This window comes from Geotrypetes seraphini, chromosome 4 (genome assembly GCF_902459505.1).
Source record: "Geotrypetes seraphini chromosome 4, aGeoSer1.1, whole genome shotgun sequence".
In the NCBI taxonomy this organism is placed as follows: domain Eukaryota; kingdom Metazoa; phylum Chordata; class Amphibia; order Gymnophiona; family Dermophiidae; genus Geotrypetes; species Geotrypetes seraphini.
In genome coordinates, this window is record NC_047087.1 from 104,819,409 (window position 1) to 104,839,879 (window position 20,471).

A 20,471-nucleotide genomic window follows, 5' to 3' on the forward strand; every position below is an offset into this window, starting at 1 on the left:
CAAGAGTTCTCTCCCCCCACTTAATTGTACTGTTTCCTCAGGCTTTTGCAGCCCAAATGCTTGACTTTGTATTTCTTAGCATTAATTCTTAGCTGCCAAATTCTGGACCATTCTTCAAGCTTTGTTAGGTTCTTCCTTATGTTATGGATTTCCCAGGCCAATCTTCTAGTTTCATGCCTTTCTTGTACAGCCTTCTCCAGGACAAGTGGATCTCATTGGAAAGCAAGTGGTCCATAAATCGCCTGGAGCTTATTTGCTATTCGTTGGCACTGAAATCATTGGAGACTTTCATGACAGAAAATGCAGATGGGGTATTCTCTAACAATGAGCTTTAACATAGGGAAATGCAAGGTCATGCATGTAGGGAAAAAGAACCCGAAGTTCACCTACAAAATGGGGGGATCACTGCTAGGGATAAGTGACCTTGAAAGAGACCTGGGAGTGATGGCAGACACAACATTGAAGGCGTCGGCACAGTGCGCCACAGCCTCAAGGAAAGCAAACAAAATGTTGGGTATCATTAAGAAGGGTATCACAACCAGGACGAAGGAAGTCATCCTGCCACTGTATCGTGCAATGGTGCGCCTGCATCTGGAGTACTGTGTCCAGTACTGGTCGCCGTACCTCAAGAAGGACATGGCGGTACTTGAGGGAGTCCAGAGAAGAGCAACTAAACTGATAAAGGGTATGGAAAACCTCTCATATACTGACAGACTGGAAAAGCGGAGACTTAGAGGAGACATGATAGAAACCTTCAAGATCCTGAAGGGTATAGAAAAGGTAGACAGGGACAGATTTTTCAGATTATGGGGAACCACAAGTACAAGGGGGCACTCGGAGAAATTAAAAGGGGACAGGTTTAGAACAAACGCCAGGAAGTTCTTTTTCACCCAGAGGGTGGTGAATACATGGAACGCGCTTCTGGAGGATGTGATAGGCCAGAGCACATTATAGGGCTTTAAAGAAGGTTTGGATAGGTTCCTAGAGGATAAAGGAATTGAGGGGTACAGATAGGAATAGAGGTAGGTCATAGGGATAGTCAGGGACCACTGCTCAGGCAATAGACCTGATGGGCTGCCGCGGAAGCGGACCGCTGGGCGAGATGGACCTCTGGTCTGCCTCAGCGGAGGCAACTTCTTATGTTCTTAATGCCACTATAATAGTTTATGTGACAGATAAGGAGGTGACAGAAGCACTCCATTGCGCTTGGAGGCACAGATGTTCAAGTGGGTGGACGCTCACTTACAGGTGCTCTCAGCAGCCCATGTGTCAGCAGTAGAGAATGTCCAAATTGACATCTTGGGCAGACTCTAGATCCAAGGGAGTGGTTCCTATCCTAGAGAGCATTTCAGCCTCATATGACATTGGGGAAGACCAGAAATAGATCTCATGGCCTTGACCAAAAATGCAAAAATGGATTGCTTTTACAGTCGGAGAGCCAAACCAGGAATCAAAGGGCTGGATACCCTGGCCCACAGGGAGTCTACTCTATGTTCCCACCGTGGCCTGTGGTAGGCTGAATCATCTGCAGAGTTTATAGTAATGTTTTTTGGGAGAGGGGCCTACCTAGCAGAGATACAGATACATATTAATATTTGGTTTGATAAGATAATTTTAGAGATGCACCCTTTAAACAAAAACTACCAATCAGCGGTAGAGTTAGAGAGGTGGATTGTGTGGGCTCTGTGATGAGAGATGGTGATGGAGTTATTGAAGAGTATAGTTGCAAAACCTACTGTTACTTAGGTGAAAGAGGTGTGTGTGAAGGAGGCTAAAGGGGTATTTCTTGCTGTTTGAGCACATGATGCTAATTTCCTTAGCTACAGCATTGGTTTTAAGACCATTAGAAGTATTTCTAGAGCTGTATATTAGTGCACTTGCCAGATTTTTTTAATGGAATGGATAGGAATATACAATTGTGCTTAAAATTAAAACTATATATAGCCCTGCATTTCAGTATTTACATCTCTACCAGACTAGTCCAAACAAGTGGATTATGTCCCCAATGTCAGCAGATGGAGACAAAGCAAATTTTCACTGCAACAACTTTTAGGAAAAAAAAAAAAGAAGACAGCATTCAAAGAGGAAATGAGGTAAATACCTTTATATAAGTGTGCATATTGGGGGGGGGGGTAGAGGTTGCACCTTGAATGCAGGTGTAGTATTTTATAATCAATGCACATACTTTTGAACTCAGCCCATGTTCCACTCAGACTATGCACCTGCTTAAGCTTATCAGTAAATTATGCATCATCTTTGCAAGATTGGTTGGATGATTTATTTTATTTGATATACCGTACTGTCTTTCCTGAAGGTGGTTTACAAACTGAAAAGCAGTTGAAAAAAGATCTCCAATATTATATTGGACTGAGGAATAAAAGAAAAGCAACAGTCATACAAGAAGATGCAAGCTTAGAGCAAAACAATAAAAGCCAGAGATAGCAATCATTCAACCAGGGCAGAGCGTCCAGGTATGTACATTTAAACCACATAATAATAATTTATTTTCTTGTATACCGCCCAACCAGAAGTTCCGGGCGGTTCACAACAAGAGAACTGAGACATATCAGTGAAGATGCAGGATACAGTAGAATACAATGCTATACAATATAATACATTTGAAGATTAGCACTATATCTTTATGTAATCACTCTTGTGCAAGCAAAACTCTGTATATTGAAAATGTGAAACGGATGTCACTTCCACACCCCTAACTATAGACTCACAAAAGTTTCTTCAATATTCACCAACCCTCAGAAGTGCCACCACGATACTCAAAACATTTCACTGTATCTGGCTTCACGCACTATATCTTCACTGGGTCCAACTTTTCTAACTGTCTTAGTTGAATTGTTTTTAAAGTTATTTTTAACATTTTGTAAACAACCATTTCTAAGAAAGGTACTTAGCTTTTAACTTTTTGCCTTCAGGTGGTCAGTTTGTAGGGACATCTATGCCGACATGTTTCACCCAACGGGTTTTTTCAAGGCTCATATCCCTCTACAAGCTTTCGCCATCTTATACAACCACCAAGTCCTTTAAACAAAGATGTTGGTGAATATTGAAACTTTTGACAAGTGTGAGTCTATAGAAAGGGGTGTGGAAGTGACATCCGTTTCACATTTTCAATATACAATATAATACGACATGATTCAATACGGAATGATTAAGAGCAAAATCATTGCACAAATTTGCCAAACAGATAGGTTTTCAGTGATTTTCAAAACTCATAGTAAGATTGAGAGTGGGCAATCGGAGAACACATCCAAGAGTTCATTCTCCCCGCTTGAAAGGCTAGAGTTTTGTCAAAAAAACTTTTAAAACGGCAGGCTTTCAGAGTAGGGTACATGAACATGCCCAAGTTTCTTGTGTTCTTGCTTGATGTGAATAGTTTTAATTGGGAGGATAAGTATGATGGTAGAAATCCGAAGTGTGCTTCTGAATTTAAAAAAAATGACTTTAACTTCAAAAGGGAGCCAATGGAGTTGCATGTAAAAAGGGCTTATATGGTCAAACTTTTTCAGTCCAAAGATCACACGTACAGCAGCATTTTGAACCAGGTGAAGTCTTTGCAGTGTTTTCTTGGTTGACCCTAGATATGTGATGTTACAATAATCTAAGGTAGATAGGATGGTGGATTGAACTAGTATGCCAAAGGACACCATGTCAAAATATTTTTTATAGTTCTTAGTTTCCATAAAATAGCGAAGCATAAGTTATAGCTAGTCATATACATCTGTGCTACCTGGACAAGGTTCAGCATTGAAGATCTTGAAATACTGCAGTCAGCAGCTTAAAAAACCTCTGGTTTGCAGATATGTTTATTGACTCTGTCTTAGTGAGTATTATAATGTGCTTTCATCTCGCATGGTTTGTTGTTACCACACCTATGTTTTCCTTGTTTTGTAAAATTTTCAATAAATAAACCTTGACTTTAAAAAAAACAAAAAAACCTCTCACTGCCGCCAGCTCAATATCTACCCCCTAGCTTTTATATTGAGGAAGAATCAGTAGAGGATTTATCACTGGGGGAGCATTTGCTGAAATTGCTCAGATGAAACTGATCTAATCTTACTAGTAGTGACCTCTTCATTTGTCTATAAATTTTAACTTTTAATATAATCATTCTCATATCTATTAATTTCTTAATTTTATGTTGTCTCAATTTTCTTCTCTAGTTCATTATAATTTGATTAAAACTCCCTTGTTCTGTTTTTAATACATTGAAGTTCTCATCTAGTTCACGCCTAATTTTCTCATTTTCCCCTTAAGCCATATCTATAAATAGTAACATTAGACCCAGGGAACATTTATTTAGTATAGCATTCCATCTCAGCAAAAAAGATTTTCTCTTCTATAAATAAGCTAGGTTCTTTCTATTTTCAAGTACTCTAGGGAGACATTCATTTTCATAATATTCCTCTGAAGTAGCACTATGCAATTTCAACCATACTATTTTTTTTTTGTCACACATCGACCCATGATGAAGAGTCTAAAAGACCCTATTAATCTCCAGCTAAAAATGGATTTGTTTAAACAATATGAAAATTATTCTGTGGAATAGCTAAAACTTGTACACAAAGAAGAATTAGCCATATTCCTCAAGTAAAATTATTTGAAAAACCAAATACTAAAATTAAGAGGGAAGGGAAAAAGCCAGAAAGAAAATCAATAACAACAACAAAACGCCCCTCCCCCACATCCATTATGTTTGTCAATTATTTGGGCCAATGTCCCTGTTGAGCCTTCTAGACCCCCCTGAATTGTGCTCAATTGGAGAAAACTTTGCAGACTGCAAATGTGGGATGAGGTGGTAAGATCTCAAGATATAGGGCCTGCCTCTCTTTTATGTGTCTTTATAGTGCTCCTACTGTGTAACCCAACACTGCTCTTGGAATTTAGAAGGCATGTAATACCTATTGAGTTTTATAAGATATTTGGGCTGAGATTTCTTTAAGAAACTGTAAATACGAGGGTCATTTCATCAATAATGCACACTATTTTTTTTTAATTTACATGTTTTGGTTGTTTTTTTGTTTTTTTTTTTCCAAGTATTTCTTTACAGTCCTTCAATATAATCTCCCTGCTTTGCAATGACTGAGTCCCACCGTCCGGGAAGCTTCATTATTCCATTCAAGACACTGTTTTTGTTCAGTTGCCGAATGGCTTGGGTACCGGTGGAAAAAAGCTCTTCCAGAGTTGCAAAACGATGTCCATGCATAGGTTGTTTCAACTTTGGAAAAAGGTCGAAGTCTGGTGGACTCATGTCTGGACTGTAGGGAGTATGAGGTAACACCTCCCAGCCATATTTGCATTCCCTATGTGTGTGCGAGCGTTGTGAAGAATGAGTGGCCCAGCCAAGAGCAACTGAGGTCAGGTTTTGTGCATTTTTCCATGCATTTTTTTGCAAAAAATCACAATAATACACTGCTGTGACACTTCTTCCACATGGAACTTTGTCTGTAATGATGATGCCTTCAAGATTATAAGCAAAAATCATCATTTGTTTGACTTTTGATTGAGCTTGTTGAAATTTTTTTGGCCGTGGGGAAGATGGAGCTCTCCACTCGTCATTGAAAATCCTTGCCTCTGCTTTGCACTTTCCTGAGCTTCTGAAGGCCAGGCACTACCAGCCAGCAGGCAAGTGTACCCTCAAGCTTGAAAACATAGCACAGCTTTCTCTCCAGATCTTGGTACTGAGTGTGGCTTGCTGGCCTGTCTCTGTGCTGTATCCCATGGAAGCATTTTCTTTCCTTTTATTTTCACTAGTTCTAGTTTGAGAAAAATTACTGGAGCCTTAACTGCTAATAACTACCCAAATCCTCCTCTCTGAAAGTCTGAGGCAAAATGGTTCGCCCAGCTGTGACATCACCACCCATGGAATTTCAATGTTAGGTAGGGATAGGTTTCCTTGGCTATGTGTGCAAGAGTTTTAACGTGATTAGCTGAAGTGCCTCGTGTTTCTATGTTCCCTCATCATTCTTCTCCCCCTCCTAGAGTGGCTCTAGTGTGTTTAACAGCAGTTGTATGCATACCAATGATGAAAATGAACAAAAAATTGGCAGTTCTTGAACTGTGGACTAGAGATTGGCATGGTGACTGAACACCATGGCAAACTGCGGTGGACCATGGTTTTATTCACAGGGATGGGAAAATATTGGTCTATCTACCTCCCGAATGGGAACAAGGTCTCTTTCCACCCCTTGGGATAGTAAAAAGTCTTGTTCCCCTGGTAAAAAAAAAATTACACCTGGATCAGCATCTCCATGAGTCCAGCAGCCCCCCTCCCCCCATTCCCAACTCCCCTCTCTGTCTGCACCTGTTTCACTTTTAGCCTCAACTACCATGGAGAACAATTTTCAAAGGCCTGCACTGAGGCCTTCCTTCTACAGAATCCCTCGCTGATGTAACTTCCGGTTTTGTGCCTAGAGATCAGGCTGCCAATATCCCATCCTTAGAAGCACCTAGTGGTGTATACGATCAAAGTGAATATGGCTTGCACCAGAAATGACCGTAGGCACTGGTAGGAACTCCTGTGGATGCAATTTTCTTGTGAAGCAGTGCTGGAAATGTAGGGCAGTAAATCCCTGGCATCTACTTTAGATGTGGCCAAGATTCTGTAACCAGTGCCAGTACATAATTGACAAGCGACTGGCACCAGTTTTAGAGGCGCTGGCTGTTACCGGCACCAGCTGTAGAATCCGGCCCTAAATGCAAGGTAGCCCATAAGTATAAAATGTAATTCAATGGAGCGAGACAGGAGAGTTACCTGCTAATCTCATACTGGGAGCCTCGACCCTGAAGAAAAATATGAAACATGGCATATCGATGGAGGCGCTCCTGTATAACTTAAGATAAATTCTTTAGAAAATTATTATTGCTAAAGTTGCACAATATTCAACGTTTACATTTGCTGAGTTTGCACATTGATTGCTAAGTTTGCACTTTAAAGAAAATTGAATAGGAAAAAAAAAAAATATATATATATATATATATATATATATAAAACACAAAACTCAAGTAAAAAGGATCCACTGAAGAATTTGGCCCATCCTATTCTGTATGAACTTTATTGAAAGGAATAGTGAGCCGTCTGAGGATTCTACATCTAACTAAAAATGATTTTGATATGAGTAACATTTATGAATTTATTTATAGTAATAAACTGGGAGATAGTGAAGGATTTGAGTATTGACCTTTCCCAGACGAATTAGCCAATAAGTGTATCCAAAGTATTTACATCAGATAGCGGCTGTTCTTTCTGGGGTAAATATGAATGAGATACCCTTTGAAGTTCCAGGCCAATGCTCCCTCTAAGGAGTGGCCGGGTGCATGCAGATTGTGTGTGACGAAATCTAAAAAACAACATTTTTTGATCCCAGTATTAGCAATGCATTTCTGAATATAGCCAAAATAAAATCATCACCCCCAGCAACCCCCAACTCAATTAATAAATACCTGAACTGTTGGGAATCCTGAAGCCCCACCAGATAAAGAGGTCTTCATCTGGTGGCCAGAACATTCTCCTTTGACCTGTGGTCGGTGGCATTGTCTATGGGCCACTGACATACTAGCCCCACATCCATGCATGCTTATTTTTGGCCATGCACAAGAACCAAACAGGCGTGGGGGCTGCACAGCAGCAACCCATGGACAGTGCCACCAACTGCTGAGGGGGGCAATGTTCTAGCTACCAGAAGAGGATTGTTTCAGCTTGAATATCTCCACAGATATAGCAAGTGTGCCACAATTTTAGATGGGCCTGAGTAGGATTATCAGATCTTGTCTGTAAGAAAAAAAATGACAGGTTGCCCCACCCCACCCCCACACAAACTTCATCTCTTCTTCCCCAAGCTTGGGGCCGTGCCTGGAGGGCCCCCGAGCATACACAGATGCGACGTGATGATGTCAAGTTGCATACATTCAAGCTCGGAGGCCCTCCAGACACGACCTCAAGTTCTGAGCCTTCCAAAACCTGGACAAACTGCTGGGTTTTAGAAATCCCCCGGGCACCCAGACAGTTTTCTAAAAAGAGAACATGTCCAGGTTTTCCTGAACATCTGGTAACACTATCTATGCCCTATCTGTGCCCTGTCCACCCTCTCCTTCCCTTCTTCCCAAACTCCAAGTCCAGCATCTCTCCTCTTTCACCTGGCCCTCCTCATAAGAACATAAGAGTTGCTGCTGCAGGGTCAGACCAGTGGTCCATCGTGCCCAGCAGTCTGCTCACGCGGCAGCCCTCTGATCAAAGACCAGCACCCTAACTGAGACTAGCCCTACCTGCGTACGTTCTGGTTCAGTAGGAACTTGTCTAACTTTGTCTTGAATCCCTGTCCCTCCATGTGTATCTAGAATCTCTCTCCTCTTATGTTCACCTTACAGCAGGTGCAGCACATTTCTCTCGCCTCTCCTATTTGCCTTCTGGGCAGATCCAGCATATCGTCATCTTCATCCAGCCCTCCTCCCACCCCAGGGTCCAGCAATCTTAATCTCCCTGCAGGCCCCCCCTCCCCAAGGACCCCCCCATTCCAGTGTTTTTCCACCTCTAACTTTCCTCCTGCTGCTGCTCTTCCACTGCCTGACCTGGAGTCCAGAGTCCATATAAGGCCCGGTACTACTGCTAACTTAAATAAGGAAGAGCCTTTGAATTCACATGCTCGGGAAGGCCCTATTGGCTCCATCCATTTTGACACATATGCATCAGAGGGGCGCTACCAACAGGGCCTCATGACTGGATAGGCTTGAAGGCTCTTCTTCATTAAAGTTAGCGCTGGTGCCGGGCCTTGTACGGACTCCGAGACAGGCAGCGGGAAGTCAGCAGAAGAAGTCTCTTGATTGTTGCAGTTGTCTGGGTCTCGCCACATCTGGACAACTGCAACAAACATGATGCCAGCTGTGGAGGCCTAAGAGAATGAGGAAGCCTCTTTATCACCTCATGGCCCCCTGGAGCTATGGAGCCCAGGACAGCTCTCTGCTTTCCGAACACGCTGCCTTCAGCGGCCACAGAAGCTTTCCCTCAGCATCAATTTCCAGTCCCTGCAGAGACAAAGCTTTTGGACTGCAGAAGGCAGCATATTTAGCTGACTGATGCTGCCAGCAGCTTGAAGTCTGCTGAGAGAGACTAAAGACAAGGAGAGAGAAGATTGCAAGCTTGCGTTCAGTGCCGGGACTGCAGCACCATGTGGAAACCCAGACAAAATGAGGATTGGGCAGAAGCCACCTAGACCCTGACACAGCTTTCAAAAAAAGGACATGTCTGGGGAAACCCATACATCTGGTAACCCTAGGCCTGAGTCCACCCAGGCTCACCCATAGCTGCATCTAGGGTTACCAGACGTCCAGGAAAATCTGGAAATGTCCTCTTTTTATAGGATTGTCCAGGGCCCAGATGGACTTTCTAAAATCCAGTAGTTTGTCCGGGTTTTGGAAAGCCCTGATGAGCTCCGGCCACATCTGGAGGGCTTCTAAGCATGGACAGATGACGTCACACACATCCACGCATGCTCCAGGCCCTCCAGATGCGGCTGGAGTTCGGGTAAGAAGAGAGGATTCTTTGTGGGGGTGGGGCTAGAGGTGGAACTGGGTGGAGCATGGACAGAACAGGGCAGTGTCTGGGGTTTTGCAGCCCAAAATATGGTAGCCATAGCTACACTGATGGAAAACACTTTCTGCATCCAAAACTCTCCCACCCCCCACTCTAGCACCTTTCTTGATTTACTATCATTCCTAGCCACACCACAGTTGTTGCAGGTCCTGCTCACTCTCACGTTGCTACATGGCTACTTCAATCATGATGCATTTCCTTCTTCCTGTCTAAGCCCTCTGTAGCCCCACCTCTAATGATCCCATTGCAGTTCAGAGCATGAGTCTGCACAAGCCCAGTCAGTACTTTACAAATCCTAGTCCAGGGATTGGCAACATGTGGCTCTTCTTGCATGTGGCTGCAGCTCTCCAGGTCCTGACACTTTAATCTCCCTCCCAACCCCATGATCCCTCCCCTCCCCCCACCTACCAAGGTACCTGGTGGTCCAGCGAAGGTTTTTGTGGCAGGAGCATGGCCCTCTCATTCCTGCCTCCTCGCAGCTGCCTTCTAAAATAGCTGCCTTGACTTCTCGCAGCTGCTTGCAGCATTTTCTGTAGTACTGCGAGCTGCCTCAAGAGGTCAGGGCAGCCATTTTAGAAGGCAGTCATGTTGAGGCAGGAGTGAGAGGGCCATGCTCCTGCTACAAAGACCCTGCTGGACCACCAGGTACCTTGGTACACTCGGGGGGGGGGGGGGAGGAAGAATCGTGGAGTTGGGAGGAAGATTAAAGGACTGAGGCATGGACAGGGGAGAGAACCTTGTCTATGAGTTGGAGTGAGAGGCAGGAGAGAGAGGGAGGAAGGGATGAAAAGTGCAGAAATCTGTGAGGGGTTGGAGGGGAGAGAAGCTACACCTTGAGGCTCTTTGTAAATCTTGGGTCAAACATTCTGGATAAATTGGATCTTTGCTGTAAAAAGGTTGCTGACCCCTGTCCTAGTCAGTAATGGAGAAAGAACTGCATGCAGTACAGAAAATAACCCAGTGAGTGGAGCTTCAACCAATAGTGATTCATGTTAACACCAGCAGCACCATCTCAGAGCTGTCACACTACTGGGAACCCACCCTCTGTTCCTAGATCAGAACAAGCTGCTGTGCAGTGCCTAAATCCTGGTGGCATGAAAGGTTTCTAGAATTTTGCACCACCACCTTAAATTTTGACACTAGACAACCACCTAGTTTGTCTAATAGAATTGTTGTTCCTGCTTGCCATTATACAAAATGTAATATAGGAACTCTTGTAGTTTACATTCCTCTCACAGATCCCCATTCTGTTCACTATAGTTGGTATCTGAAGCCGTTCCTGTAGAGCAGTGGTCTCAAACTCAAACCCTTTGCAGGGTTTATAGGATTTATAGGTACTTGGAAGGCCTCAGAAAAGATAGTTAATGTCTTATTAAAGAAATGGCAATTTTGAGAGAGGAAGAACTCTTTATAGTTTATAAATCTTTCCTTTTGGCTAAGTCTTAATAATAATATTGTCATTTATAGCTAAAGAGACATATGATCAAGAAACTGTTTTATTTTACTTTTGTGATTCTGATAAACATACCGAGGGCCTCAAAATAGTACCTGGTGGGCTGTAAGTTTGAGACCACTGCTGTAGAGCCAGCTGAGGAATGATCAGTCTGTTGGAATTGGCCAATATTCATGGACTGCAATTGTCCTTTTGACCATTAGATGGCACTATGGATTAATAGGAAGGAATCCAGAGAAAGAACACTTATGAGGCAAAAACAAAACAAAACACAAAACATTGATTTATCAGCCTTTGAAAAGTCAAGAACTGCCATCTGTTACTGGACGAGCTGTGCAGACTTTCATTTTCTGCAAAAGTATGACACATTTTCCTACTTTTCAGTGGAAAGTTCATTTTAGATAATCCAGTGAATTTCCTGGGTGGGGGAAGTAACTAAGATATACAGTATCTATTTTCTGCTTTGAACTAGCACTTCTAATAGTTCCCAAATGGCAGATAGCTTCTCCTTATGTGCTTAAATAATTAGTTTTAGATTGGAAGAAGCCCAGAGATCTTTCTAGTCCAACTTTCTTCCGATTGCCTGACAGTTTTTTCTGCACATAATAATCTAAGAAGAGAAGGTGAATAAAATACTTTTATTCCCCTTGTCAGTCACTTGCATTGCAGATACAGCTGTTGACAATGCTCTGGTTCTCATGACAAACACGTGGGAGCCTCTGAAGCCTGGGTATTGGCTCATGTAGAGTTACCATATGGCTCCAGAAAACAGAGGACAGATTGAGACATTCGGGTTTTACTTTCAGTGCTTTCGATGGAAGTAAGGAAGATAGATTGAGACATCCGGGTTTTACTTCCGTTGGAAGTAAAACTCTGATATCTCAATCCGTCCTTCTTTTTCTGGAGCCATATGGAAACCCTAGATTGTGGGGGAGGAGGGAGGAGGGTCTCATGCATATTCATTGGGGAAATCCTGAAAACCCGACTGGATTGCGGCCCTCAAGGAGGGACTTTGAGACCCTTGAAGGCTTAACATGACTCACTATGGATAATATTTGGTCATGTAGCAATGTAAACAACCCAATATTATCCACATAATTTTTAAAATAAACAAGATAATTATGTATTTTCACCAGTAAAAACATAATTGCAACTTTGAATATTGATCTGACAGAGTATCATTATTCCTTCATATGAAACATTTCCAGACTAATGAAACTCTATGACCTCCTGGAGAAGAAATTAAGTAGAATATTTTCTTTTCTTTTTTTTTTTTCAACTCAACATAGAAAACTAATTCTGTTCCCCTGTGGGATAACTTAACTTTGACTGGAACACTGGAAGTGGTCAGCCTTCATTCTTCACTTTGGGAATCTAACGTCCCACCACATCAAGCTAAGCCTTGCAGGATAACTTAACTTTTACTGCAGCGCTGGAAATGAAAACATTCTATTTAAAACTCCACTCTCACCTTGGGAAGATACGAGAATCATTTTCTCTGTTTTGATATTTTGGTGGAGTTTGGTGCTTGTTTCAAATATTTTTTTAAAGTTCATTCTGTTTAGCACACTGAGTGGGCAGTTTAAATGCAGTAGAGCAGGGGTTCTTAACCTGGGGTGCGTGGATGGGTTTCAGGGGGTCCATGAGGGTCAGATAAAAATTAACATTTATATAAATTAACATTTATATATGTTGATTTTTCTTGCAAATAACGAGAGAGTAGATGTAGTAGAAGTAATTGCAGTAGAAAACATAGTAGTAGAAGATCTGTTTTAATTTACACAAGAGGATTGTATTTGATAATTACAATGAGTGGTCATTACTTTTTGCATAAAAAAGGTGTTTTTAGATTGCTTACTTTAAAATTTACTGAGATTTGATTGTCTCTTACATATATGACATACACAAAGTATTATTAAAGTACATTATATTCATTGCATGCAAAGTTGTGTTTGTCTGAATATTTCTGGGGAAGGAGGTTCATAGCTTTCATCAGATTCTTAAAGGGGTCCGTAGACTTAAATAAGGTTAAGAATAGAGGGACTAATTTGTTATGTGAGCATCAGTATGGATTTCGAGAAAATTTTAGTACTGCAATTTTCAACTTTTTACCATTGATTAATGATCCTGTAAATATGTTGGGTGGTGATAGCAATATTTCTAAATATTGTCTCTCTGCTGTATTTGACAGTGTTCTTTTGGCTTGATTAGATGCAGTGGGGATTAAAGGGGATGTGCTGGGATGGTTTAGATACTACTTGTTTGGACACACCTGACCGTTTGCTATTTCCCTATCATAGGCAGCGGAATGCTTTTTTGTTTGCGGGGCCCAAAAGCTTTGACCCAGACCCCATAATAATTGAAGCCATTTTTTCCATTCATTTTTCATATACAATGTTCTCCCACGAATTTGCTGTTTGCGGATTCGCTCATTCGCGGTCTGCTCCTACAGCCTCTTACTGTAGTAAAGTCGGGCTACACCAATCAGGAGCTGCATGTCAAAGCAGTTCCTGATTGGTGTAGCCCGACTTTACTACAGGAAGAGATGGTCGGAGCAGACCACGAATGAGTGAATCCGTGAACAGCTGCCCTCTCCTGCCTCCCCTGCCTTTTGACAGGTGAAAAACTGCATTTGCGGTTTTTCAAAATTTGTGGGGGTTCTTAGAACGGAACCCCCGTGAATTTCGGGGGAGAACTGTACACAGAATATAATCTTATTAACAACACATAATGGTAACCACAAAATTAAACTACACAAAGCACATTCTTTTCCCCTCCCCACCACTGCACAGCATTTCTTCCTCTCTCCTCCATCCCCATGTGCAATGTCTCCCTCTCTCTCACTGTCCACCCTCTCTCTCTCTTGCTGCAAAGGGAGTGGATCCAGGGTGCATCTCCAACTCCCTCTACTGCCACATCCAACATTTCTCCCTCTCTTATCCTTTGGATTGTGTGCAACATCTTTTGCCCCTGCCCACCAGCTCCATACCCAACATTTCTCCTTATATCACCCCTTTCAAGTACCATGTCACATTTCTTCCTCTATTCCCTGTACCACCATATCCAATATTCCTTCCTCTTGCATCTTTTTTCGTCTGTCCCACTGTTCCCTCTCCAATACCACATCTAATGGTGAAGCGAGGGAGAGAGGCGCATGGTTGCCTATGGCACCCCTCCCCCACCCTATTCTCTTCCCCCACCTCCACACACTCCTTCCCCACCCCCTCCTACGTACCCACCACTTCCCTTCCCCCGTACCTCTGTGAAGTTCCTGGAGCGAACAGCAACCCCCAAGTTGATGTCACGCCAGCATCGGCTATTTCTCTGATGTCACTTCCTAGGCGCGGGACAAGGAAGTGACATCAGGGGAAGAGCCAACACTGGCGCAACAGCAGCTTGGGGGTTGCTGCTCATGCCAGGAATGTTATCCTTTTTACCTGATGTACATCGCTTAGAAGTCTGAATAGGCGGTATAACAAAAGTGGAAGTAGGGAATTACAGGAATTCATCTACGTTAAAATAATGTCCTAAGTTCAACCACTTTGCTATGCATAAAACAGCTGAATTTGACAGCTGTATAACAAGCACTGTCCACATGTATACAGTGCACCCTATCCGAAAAACTACCGCCTGCTCAAGAGGCGAATCTCAAAAAGATGGCTAGGGTATTACTTAGGAATTACAATCAGTAAATACAATGTTAACTAGATAAAATATATCTATGGAACAAAATGGTTTAAAAAATAGATTTTCTAAAGACCTCATAATTAGGTTGATATTGTATGACAGATGGTAATATATTCCATGCTGTTGTAGCTTGGCATGAAAAAGAAGAGGTTAATTTTTTTTTAAGCAAAAGTATTATATTGCAGAATTATGTTCTAAGGTTGCATCCAACTGCTCATATGAGGATGGTGTGGCAAGTTGCCAACTGCTCTGTTTAATCATGGACCTCTTGTTGGGCAGACAGGAAGAACTGTGCAAGTCTATATCTTTTATGCTTTATGCTTTTACTAAAGAATAACAAGCATTAATTGCTAAGGAGCCCGTTTTATACTTATGGGCTTCTTAACATTTAGCACACACTAACCCCCTCTTCTACGAAACTGCGCTAGCAGTTTTTAGTGCAGAGAGCCGCCCTGAATGGCCTGTGCTGCTCCCGACGCCATTCAGCTCCCCGCGCTAGAAACTGCTAGCGTAGTTTCATAGAAGAGGGGGTAAGCTTTAGTAAAAAGGCCCCTTGGTATGATGCTTTGTTACATACAGTAGATATATAAAACATAGAAATAGCTATACAAGCAGAGTCAATAAATAAAGACACACACATACCCTTTTCATAATTGTTCTAATGCCAGGTCCTTTCTTGTAGCCTCATAATACTAGCCAGTCATTCCAAATTTTGAATTTATGAACTAAAGCCTGGATTCTTGAACCAGCGCTGTTTTTCTAGGCGTCGGTAGGTGCCCCTACATCCATTAAAAATGCCGTCCAAATGGCGTTTTTTAGCCTAGATTTCAGGTGCATACCGGTGCCTAGAAAATCGGTACCAGAATTGTGCCCAGAACTGTACCAGAACTTGTTTTGGAATTGCGCCAACATGAAAGACAGGCGCTGGAAATGTAAGCCAGGGTTTTCCGGGCCTATATTTCTGGCGCCTGTCTTCATGAGAATGTATTTTTCAATTCTCAATGTGAATGTAGTTCTTAGATATAATTATGGGGGGAGGGGGGTAATAATATTTTTGTCATAGATTATAATTGTAATTGTATTTAAGTGTTTTTAATAGATTATATGATTGTATTTTATTTTGCACTTACTTATGGCTTTAAAATGAATAAAGAAATTAAAAAAAAAAAGTACAAGGGAATTCCAAAAACCTCCACAATCTCTTCAAGATTGACATAACATGACAATGAAACTAAAGGGGGATTTTAATTTTAACAGGTGCTAACACAATGATCTAAAAATACTCTTTTGCTGGCCCTGCTGTGCTGCTCTTGTTGCTGAACAAAAAAAGAAGGAACAGAGACACAGTGAGAAAGTAAAAAGAAAAAACAATTCAAAGACAAATTTAGAGGCGAAGACAATAGGTAATAGAGAGGCAGGTCCTTAAAACTTACCGTGCCCTTAACGAGGGTCACTAAACCTGTTCCAGCCAGTTTAGCGTGCATGTATTTTAGCAGCCAATTATCAAAATGGCTCACCACAGCCTTTTACACACACACACACACACAGTCTTTCCGCGCCAAACTCCCCCCTGCTCCTTCCGTTTCCCCATGTCACACTTGTGCCCTACCTTCCCACCCCCCTACCTCTTTAAAATTTCGCCAGCAGCTTCTCTGGCCTGCTGCTCGTGCTGGCTTTCCCTCTGATTTCACTTCCTGGCCCTGTGACCTGGAAGTGATTTCAGAGGGAGCCAGGCCAGCGTGAGCAGCAGGCTTGAGTAAATGCTCATGCTGGCGAAGATTTTAAAGAGATACGGGGTGGGGAAAGGAGGGCACAAGTGGGGCATGGGGGGGGGCAGAGAGGTGCCAGCACCTCCACCAAGACGGCGCCCGGGGCGGTCCACCCTTCCCACCCCCTCCCCTTACTATGCCACTGTATGGAGGTAAACTTTGTCCTCGGTCAGCAACAATTCTTAACTGAGTAGCAATAATACATTGGTATGTTGCAAAGTTCTGGGAGTAAATTATGAGATCAGCAAGAGGTTCTCTCTGTTCACTTGCATGGGAGGCAGCTAACTCCTCTTTTCCCAGCCCTCATAGAATGACAAAAAGTAAACTGAATTTTTACTCTTTCAAAAACTACAAAGACTAGGGGAGATACTCTATGAAGTTACATGGAAATACTTTTTAAAACCAATAGGAGGAGATATTGTTTTCACTCAGAGAATAGTTGAACTCTGGAACCCATTGCCAGAGGATGCAGTAACAGCAGTTAGTGTATGAGGGCTGTTCAAAAAGTATTAGACCTTTATTCATAAAAAATACTCGTATTCAGATACAACAATCTTATACTAATTTCCTTCAAAGTAGGCCCCTTGGGTGCCACACACTGCTTCCAATAATTCTGCCACTGTTGGAAGCAATGCTGGAATACCTCTTTTGAGATTGCTTGCAAATGGTCCGTCGCATTCTGCATGATGTCTTCTCTTGACTGAAATCTGGACCCTTTAAGGGGCATTTCCAGGTGAGAGAAAAGCCAGAAGTCGCACGGAACCATGTCGGGAAAGTAGGGAGCCTGAGGAATCACAGGTATGCTGTGTTTGGCCAGGAAACTTCATATCAAATGTGAAGAAAGGGCAGGTTCCTTAGCAGCTTTGGCATAAACTTCGCTGAAATTCTCCTGAAGCCCAAATCCTCAGTCAAAATGGAATGAATAGATCCAATGCTGATGCTCTCCTCGTCTGAAAGTTCTCTGATCGTGATTCGATGATCCTGCATCACCAGGGTCCTCACTTGGTCAATGACGATCTCATTTCTGGATGTTGAGGGCCTACCAGAATGTGCTTCATTCTCCACTGATGTGCGGCCATCTCTGTGTGGTGCCCATTGCTTCGTCCCCAAAGGCCTGTTGAATCTTGCGGATCATTTCCACTTGGGAATTGCCAAGCTTTACATAAAATTTACATTGTTCAACTTTTTCTGTCATTTTGTCAAAAAAGAAAATTGGACGGTGCTCACTTATACTTCCTCACTCATTGGTGGTCTGCTGGTGACTGACAGCTTCTGTAGGCGGGAAAAAAATTCAAGCATGCGCATTAGGGTCGCCTACATATGTGCACCAAATCATGCCTCCCTAGCTTTATTTGTTTACGCAAGAAAAATTAAGATCTGATACTTTTTGAACAGCCCTTGTATATGAGTTTAAAAAAGGTTTTGGCCAAGTTCCTGCAGGAATGGTCTGCCTGTCTGGGATCAGCAACGTGGAATGTTGCTGCTATTTGGGGTTTTGCCAGGTACTTGAGCTAATTACATGGTACAAGAAAAGTCTTTGGAGTAAGTCGCTGAAACAGTTCCAGAAATAAGACTGCAATCCAGTGATGCATTTCTGATAGCATCATTCTGGTTTATTATGAACCTACATAGTAATATAGTAACATAGCAGATGACGGCAGATAAAGACCCGAATGGTCCATCCAGTCTGCCCAGTTTTGAAGTGTGTGTGCCACATGGAGCCAGGGCAGTAGAGAATCTGGGTCAGACTGAGAGAAAGTGTCTGATTAGGAGTAGTGGTTGGAAAATAAGTGTGGATGGAGAGATTGGGAGAGCGTGAATCAGATGGAGAGAGGAACGGAATTGGGTTAGTGGGAACATTGATTAGTGGGAGATAAAACGAACGGAGGCACGTTTCTTGGTCCCGAAACCACCCTGCACACACCCTGTCGCCTGTTCAGATATCTGGAGGCAGTTCCCTTAGGAAGGAATGATTCACATAAGTCCCAAAGAGATTGCCTGTTCTTTATTAGTTTACATCCATTTTTATACCTTTTTTTTTTACAAGGGTCAATGGTAACCAACACAAGAAAAGGGGGTTGGACAAGAAAGGGGGGTGGGTGGGTGAGCAGGATATGTGCTTCATTGTCTAAATCTAAAGATGCTAAAGCTTCCCTTATCTCTCTCAACTGGTACTTAGCAGTGGGGGGTCGAACCTCCATTGTCTCAAGCAGTTAACTTCATTAACAAGAATAAATGACCTAGTCTCAGAACATCAGCAGAATAAACAGAAACTGTGTGTGTGTTTGAGCCCCCCAGCACAAACAGAGGCAGAAGACTTATAAGATATATATGTCCTTTCAATCCCCTCTTACGTCATGAAAATGACATCATAAATGCACAGCATGAGCGTGGAGGGAGAGATATTCTAGATATGTCTCTTGAGGAGGGGGGGGTGTTGCGAGGGGGCTTTTATAGTTTGGAAACTTATTCTAAAATACAGAATAAACATAGTAAACTTGTGCCAGACAGAAGAATAGGCTGCAGTCAAATGTAATTTCCAGGATGCCTCTGACAATAGTTTCTGATTAATCTTAGTTATCTGTGCACCTGGACCCACCGTACATCCCAAGCTGTCCATCCTAAACATCAGACATCAACATATTAACACCTTTTAGCTACAAGTTGGTCTGCAATCATGATTTAATCAGGGCTATTTGAAACCCGTCTTTCTGGATGCTTTCGGTGAATAAGCACTCAGAGTCTATCTGCATCTACATTCCAGAGTCAGATTGATATAATTTCCCATAGGCCTTTGCTGACATTAGTTATGCCAACTGAAAATGCTGTTTGCTAGCAAAAGCTACGCTGACATCTTTGTTTATTTTTATTTTTATTCTTTGAAATGAAGGCAAGCTTGTGGTACCCTTCTATATACAGCCAGTCTGCATTTCGCAGATGCCTCACTCACCTCCAACATTATAGCAGCACGTCCCCTGTCCTGCAGAATCTCCAAGCTATGAAGATAAACAGTTCCCATTATGAGTTAAAACCTCTGTCTTAGGTTGTACAGTCAGTATGCTATATCTTACCCATCATTGAGCGAATGAACGGTGCATAAGGGATGCAGGAAACTTTCTCAGGAGGTTTAGGCATAAAAGGTCACAGATGTCATGAGAGAGTATGCAAGTATGGGATATGAGATAATATATTATGTCTGACCCTGGTATGCAATGCAATAAGCCATGCCAAATTAAAACCAAATTAGCCAAATTAGCAAGTGTCAGAGAAGATACTGGAAATATATGTATAACTGTCTTAAAAGCTAGAAGGAACATTGTGGGATAAAGAAATGTACATGTGTTTCACTTTACAGCAAAGGAGAATCATAACAATACATAGCAAAATTTGTAGAATAATTAAGGTAATGATAGGGTGAATTAAAACATTAACTACGTGGTTTGCAGTGGGCGAATACTCAAAGAAAAGTTCCCAAACTTGAGACATGAGCATCTCGGAGCAAATTTTCTACATTTTGTGCAATCTGTCCATTTTCAAAAGTGATAGTATTATTCACTTCTTTGGAGGTTTTCTTAAGTTGTAAAATGTATGCATGAAGTTCAGTGAAGTTCAGCAGCTTTTGAAATGTCTCGTTCCCCATACCAAGAGGTAGTGGATGTATAGCATATGAAATCATTAGTTACCAGAGGTGTGCAGTAGGTTCTATTGTTCAGTAAATAGGTTGAACTGTACAGCAGAGCATTCTTAGGAAGGTGGAAGATCCAACGAACAGGAAACATTGTGTACAGCATGTGTGAGAAGGTAGAAAAGTCTTTGCAGTCAGGGTGCAGGAAGATGAATTAGTCCAGCAGGAACCGACAGTCTCTTTAAACTGGTGAGATGCATGCTTGGGATGAAATGATGTCTGCACAGGATCTGTTAGTCACTGGAAACTGGTGGTGTTCACCCTTGGGATTAA